Source organism: Nanorana parkeri, unplaced genomic scaffold (genome assembly GCF_000935625.1).
Source record: "Nanorana parkeri isolate BGI_ZX_2015 unplaced genomic scaffold, ASM93562v1 scaffold196, whole genome shotgun sequence".
Lineage (NCBI taxonomy): Eukaryota > Metazoa > Chordata > Amphibia > Anura > Dicroglossidae > Nanorana > Nanorana parkeri.
This window is the reverse complement of record NW_017306464.1, coordinates 150,646-157,885: the sequence shown is the minus strand read 5'-3', so window position 1 is coordinate 157,885 and position 7,240 is coordinate 150,646. Positions and strand designations below refer to the sequence as shown.

Here is a 7,240-nt window from a genome sequence, read left to right as displayed (position 1 = left end):
GGAAACTTTGTGGCCCCCCCCCCCCCCATAACAGGAAGCTGCATTACAGACAACTGCAAGTGCAGATGCACTTTTCATTAAGTGCTGTAGCACATTTTTTTAATAGGAGGCCATAGTTCTACTTTGATCTGCCATAAATCCAGTGAGGTCCTAACAGTCTGTGCGCTCTTCCTTTGTTGCACTGAGATCCCAAACATTGTTATAAGTCCTGTCCAGTTCACATCTGGGAAAAACAGAACACCTCCCGTAATGGAGATAAGGACCGGGGGTGGAGAGGGGAGGCAGTTCCAAATCAGGAGCAAGCAGCTTAGGTTGATAATGCTGTTCCTTTATAGATACAGCATAGTGAGAGAGCTTTGTCACCCTAAGACAGGAAGTGTTTAACTGGCAGGATCACCAAAGAAAAAATATGGGGAAACACCTTAAAAAGCCAACAAATCTAAAAAAAAAAAAGGGTTAGACTCTCTATCAAGTCTTTATTGTTGTTTGTGTCTCATTGGGGATGTCTATGACATTCTGCTGACCATAAGCCAGTCATAAGTTTCTTCTTGTTCTTCTCATTTGTGAACTGAAGGTCTGCTTTAAGTAGCTAGAACAACAAACATAAGCCATATGAATTATTATTATTATTATAATTACATTTTATTATATTATATTATATAGGATTTAAATGGTGCCAACAGTTTGCACAGCTCTTGAAAATATAAAAACATTACAGTTACAGTACAATTCAAAACAAGATGGTTAGGAGGGCCCTGCCCATGAAAGCTTACACTCTAAAAGGGAGGGCATCTATTTTCAAAGTAAGATCTGGAACAGAGAAAGGTGAAAGGGAACACCTAAAGCATCCAGGTGGACAGGAACAGACTTGGGAAGGGCAGATTTGGGCTTCCTTCTCCCAAGGCCTATCCTTAGTATTTTTCACTGCTAGAGTATCTGAGATATATTATTATTATTATTAGTACAGGTATTTATATAGCGCAGACAATTTATGCAGCGCTTTACATAGCTGCACATTCACATCAGCCCCTACCTTCAAAGAGTTTAAAATCTAAGGTCCCTATCCCACATACATACAGGCGCAATTTAGACAAGAGCCAATTAACCCTCCAGCATGTCTTTGGGGTGTGGGAGGAAACCGGAGTACCCGTAAGAAACCCACGCAAGCACAGAGAGAACATGCAAACTCCTTGCAGATAGTGTCCTGACTGGAAAATGAAGTCAGGGGCTGTCTTAGCCCACCAGACTCTATCTATAATCAATATATGCCTTTTTTGATGGACGGACCCTTTAAAAGACAGAGCCACAGGGAGAACATGCAAATTCCTTGCAGATAGTGTCCTGACCGGAAAAGAAGTCAGGGACTGTCTTAGCCCACCAGACTCTATCTATAATCAATATATGCCTTTTTTGATGGACGGACCCTTTAAAAGACAGAGCCTTGGGCATGAAAAATAGTGAACACCATGTAAAAAAATAGACTTATCGCTTAAATGTTACAGCAATAACACAAAACCCATATTGTCAAAGAATACACTATAGCTTCTTTTTAATCTAATATGCCTCGCACCGGGCACTAGAAGGATCCAGTAAAGTACAGGTATAATAGGTGTTCATTTTACCTGGCATTTTACAATGTTCCCATTAAGTCTCACAGCGGGAGCGCTGTTCCAAATTATCTAACAATTTATTTGTGCAGACCAAACAAAATATCTGAGCACGTCCCTTCAAATGCTCTGGCAGCCGCTGAGGCTTTGTTGTTCCTGTCTTATGGTTACATGGAGGATTTTTATCCCTATTATCAACTTATGGAGAAAAATGCTTCACAAGGGGCCCATTTGGTGCTAGAATAATAGAGAAGAGCCAACCAAATCAGGAGCTCTTTTCTGACCTTCATCTGATACAATGTGTACCTTCCTTTACAATTTTTTTACAGATTTTAAATTAAAGAGACCGCGTCACCCTGCCTATTTAGGTCAAAGTGACTTGGTCTCTTTAAAGCTCACCCCCTAACCTAGTAATACTTAAAGTATAATTAAACATTCATTAAACACTAGCAAGCAGTAGATATATGCAAAAACATAAAAAATTAAATAAAAAAGTGACCAAAAAGTTTATTATTTCCCATCTGAAGATCTGAAGATTCTCGGGCGGCCGAGCAGGATGATGGGGCGGGCGCATGGGCAGTAGAGATCTTCAGCGGGAGAAGAGGAGAGACACATCAGAGGTGAATGTACATTGGACATACACCGAGGAGTCTGCGCTGGATCAGAGACCACCACCTGTGCTGGAAGGACTTCTCAATACAAGTGGAAGAAAGAAGATGATCGGATCAAGAGGCATCATTTAAGGTAAGTTCTTAAAGCAGCATGGAGGAGGGAATGAAAAACTTTCTAACGTTAATGTCACTTTAGGGTTGGCCATAAACTGTTGGGGTTTATTTATAAACAATTTTCAGTGTCAATGGCCAATCTTTGTGAATGTTCGTTCTTTATGAATTGATACACAAAATGAATCTTTTTGAATTTATTTTTTTACAAGTCGCATACTTATTGCCTATGCTCCTCATCTCCATCTAGTGGCCATAAAGTGGTATATAAAGATGACATTCGAAAAGAAATTCAGCTTATAAAGAAAATATACAAGAACGTTCGTTTTGTTTATCCATTTGCACAGAATAGATAGTCACAGAGTTTTGCAGGGCCAATGGCTTTGTGAATTGTTTAGAAATAGATCCCCTAAAGTTTTTAAATCATTTAGCTCACATTTTTCTCATTCAGCAACTTTCGATTCCCCCATCTATGCTAACAGCAATCTCTTCTGCCAGTCTATTGTATTCTGATAGATTATACATGAACAGTGAGTACACTGATTGGCTGCAGTTATTGTCTTCCTGAGATTTTTCAGTCTGTTCCCTTGAAAAAAAAAAAGACGATTAAAAAATACACTTTTGTCAAAAGGAGGGGTGCCAACAGGGCCACACAATGGTTGAATTTCCTGACTAACTCTGCCAACATTCAACCAATGTACTGCCAACTTAACTCACATCACAAACTACTCCACCCCCACCCTGCCACACCTTCCTCTGCTGCAGATGCCACAAAATACCAGGTGCCAACTAACACTGTAAATGACAGGGAACAATGACTAATGAAATCCCCCACACATGTGAAACTAGCTGCTAGGTCCAAACACTCCATCTCACATAGATCACAGTACTCTGCATCATCCAGGGTCAGCATCTACACTCTGGACTAAGCTTCTGACTCAGAGATGACACATGTACATCAACTTGTGACGAGGGAGCATGGAGCCGGCTTACACTTGTGATGAGGGAGCCTGGAGCTGACTTCCGGGACAATCAGGAAGCCGGGCAGCATGTAGTGACTCGCCGCCCTGCCAGATGGCGAGTTATTACACACCCCCTGGCTTTCTGATTGGCCAGAAAGCCAGCTTCATGCTCCCTCGTCACATGGAGCCAACTTCCCAGCCAATCAGGAAGCTGGGTGCCGCGTCATTACACAGCGCCCGGCTTCTTGATTGTCCAGAGAGCCGGCTCCATGCTTTCTCGTCACCCTGCTAATCGGGAAGCCGGGTGGCGAGTCTTTACACGCCACCCGGATTCCCGGCTAATCAGGAAGCCAGGTGGTAAGTTATTACACGACGCCTGGCTTCCTTAATGGGACTTTCGGTATTGGTATTCAGTATCGGTGAGTACTGAAAAAAAATATCGGTACTCATACTCGATACAGAAAAAACGGTATCAGTGCATCCCTAGTTACCATGTTTTAGTCTGAACACTGGAGGGGGGGAGACTGAGGAAATGTTTACCCCTGCCTGCAGCAAATTGATTACATCCTCTCAGCCTAGACAAAGTCACCTGACTGGAGATTGAGGACTGCTTTTTAATTATAAATGTAGAGCTTTTGCTAACAATTATACTGTTGCTGTATATTGACAATATGTCAGAAATGCATTCAAGCAGAGTTGTAAAGTTACAGAGAGGTTGACTTTAGGAAGAATGTAAATTATATTTAATGTATTTATTAAGGTGTTATATATTTATTATGCTCAAACCTAATAAAATACCAACTTAAAAATATATTTGTAGTTATTTGTAGTCAGCCAATTATGAAATATTGCTTACAAATTGTCTCACATTTTATTATAAGGAGCCAGCAGTTGGCAAGCTTGAGGCTACTTTAGCACCCACTGTCAGGCAGACTGATTGATTGATTGATTTGTTACAGGTATTTATATAGCGCCATCATTTACGCAACACTTTACATTCACATCAGTCCCTGTCCTCAAGCAGCGTACAATCTAAGTTCCCTATCTCACATGCATACATACATAGAGGGCCAATTTAGACAGGAGCCAATTAACCCTCCAGCATTTCTTTGGAGTGTGGGAGGAAACCGGAAAACCCGGAGGAAAACCCTGCAAGCACAGGGAGAACATGAAAACTCCTTGCAATTATATAAACATCTCAAATAGCCTGTCTTATAATTGGACCTGAATAGTAGAAGATACATTTTCACAACAAAGTTGAATGACTCAGAGGAGGGACATACTCCCTCCCCTTCTCTTCTAGTACAAAGAAACCCCTCTGGATTTTCAGTCTGCAGAGACAACCCAGCTTTCTCTGGAAACACAGTACCATTGCTGCTCCCTGTATTGAATTTTTATTTGTCTAATGGGAAAAAATTCTAAACCTGTAAAATGTAAAAGTACGGGTCGAATGTTCCCCACAGCTAGCCATTATTTCCATGTTGCCAGGGTCTTTTATCTCTTCCCAAAAAGGGTTTGCTCAGGTTTTTCCTTATGGCTGCCAGGGCAGTAATGCTGAGGTACTAGATGTCAATTATATGTCCTACCTTGAAGGAATGGGTTGATGAGATGCAGTTTCTACGTCAGATTGAGCAACACACTGCCAGTATATCAATCCCCATTTTACATTTTCTGAGGTTTGGAGTGTTTGGCTTCTTTTTTGCTCCACTGATGATTTACATAAGCTACTTTCTGCTTAAAGCTTGAGTACACCTTCCAGCATGCACTATCCATTGCGGCACAATGATGTCTGACCTGAGATGCACACTCCCCTTCTTGACTGATGTATTCGTCAATTACGTCCCTCTGTTAAAAACCTCAATGAACACACGGACTGCGTGACATGGATTTAAATGGCCACAGCAGCCCTTTATTAAACATACCAAAAATGAACAGTTACCAAACATAATAACCAAAATAACATACAAATAAATAATCTGAATGACTGTTGGATCCGAGAAGGGGTCTTTGGGTGCCCAACAGCCAAAATAAGGCCTCTACTAAAAACTGCTCCCATGTCCCCAGCCACACCCCCACCAGCTTGAGGACAGTTACTGCTTTCCAAGTTTCAAGGGGCCAGGCACCCGACAACTACTGACACCAACAGGGGGAGGGAGCACCATACCAACTGATGGCCCCCCATTTTGTAACCGACTAACATTTCTGTAACCCCAACGACCCCTTAACCCGCCAAGCTGCCGTGACGTAAACAATCATTCCAACTGCCAACTGCAAAAATTAGGGCAGGGCGGGGCAACCTGCTTCTTCCGTTGATTTTCCAGAAAGAATGCCCATCAGTACTTGCGGTCCCATCCCATGCGGCTCCTCTTCCACACCTGACTCCAACCTCCAATCAGGTAATATCAACTGATTCCCATTTTTATTTTAACCCCTTCTCCAGGGACTATTCCTTCCCTCAGTCATGCAGCCCCTCCGCTCAGTCTCTCTGGGTCTGTCTATGTTTCTATTTCCCTATTTTCCTGTCTTTCCATTTCTATATTCTTCTTACCTTCTTGCTTCTCTTTCTTGGCTTTCTATACCCTTCTCTTCTCTATTCTATCTGAGCATGTTCTCTTTCTAGGAATCCTTTGGACTCTAACAGCCTTATCTTTTTTCCTCTTTTCTTTTTTTTTCTTTTTTACAGCTTCTTGTGGAGCTGGGACTTTTACTATTTATGTCCTACACATATTTTATGACTGGATGTGTCACCAAGCATTGATAACTATTTTGCTATACTGCTATTTAATGTCTAAACCACCATTGCCTGGGTTTATGTATTTCCTATTTTCTTGCCTGTATTTATCGGATCTTTTATAAACATATCAGGGTTATTCACAAAGGGTGAAGAGTTTGTAGAAGGCAGGAGAAGTGAACAATCTAGGACAACATAGCCGAACTGGAAAGTGTGCTGAATTGGAGAATTGTTCCAAATCAGGCTATTTTGGCCTAGATTGTTCACTTCTCCTGTCTTCTCCAAACTCTTCTCCCTTTTTGTGAATATCCCTGATAATCTTTAAAAAAAATAAGCTCGACCAAAAAAACCATTATCGTTTCTCTTTAATGTTTCTGTCAGTGAAAAGCAAACAGATAAAAGATTAATGCAGAAGGATAGGCGCCAAACCAATTTAGGATTGTTTAAAGTAAAACGCTCTGCACAATGGGGTATACTCCCCGCACACTATCCTCCATGGAATAACAGGCTGCCACCGCATGACTGTCATCTGGTTTGCAGTGTATAATAGCCAGTCCATGCTGGGGAAGTTGCACAATAGTTAGTTTACATTTGATGAATTAGAACAGAGAGGGTTGTAAACAGCCAGAAGGAGGGCCGTTAATGTTCGCAGAGAGGAAGACAATTGCTCTTTTAAGCAGGCATTTTGCTACTGAATGGCCTGATTCAGAGTAATTATTGAAGCATGCTTTTTATTTTTGTATTATCTTCTGCAAGCACAGCAGACAGCAATTATAAAAGGTATTTTGACCTTCTCTGTGGATTATCCAACAAAGACTGTTTGCATTATGGCAAAGAAGGTATTTCTGTTGTATATCAATGTTCCAATAGAGAATGTTAGCACAACAGCTAGCTTTTTACATGTATTAGCTTAGGTGCTTACCTTACCTGCTGGCAAAACAGTATTAAAGGGAACATATGGGCTAAGTAAGCAAAACTGAAGCTAAAACTTTTTTGTTAGTTTTGGATAGAGTAAATATGGTTTATAACCTGTGTCAGCTTTTTATTTGCCATCTGTGTCCCACTGGGGAGATTCCCCTTCACTTCCTGTCTAATAACCACAACAGGATATGAGAGGAAATCCCTCCAAAAAGAGGGAAATCCTTGCTGTTCAACAGGGTCACCAAACTAGTGTCCCTACTGGAAGATTTTCAATCTATTCCTCTTCTCATGGCAACC

General features: G+C 41.3%; 1 protein-coding gene across 3 annotated transcripts in view; it reads right to left on the bottom strand.

The window, feature by feature from the left end:
* FAM19A1 (family with sequence similarity 19 member A1, C-C motif chemokine like) overlaps positions 1-7,240 on the bottom strand; it is a 299,315-nt gene that overhangs the window by 251,549 nt on the left and 40,526 nt on the right. The window lies entirely within an intron of this gene.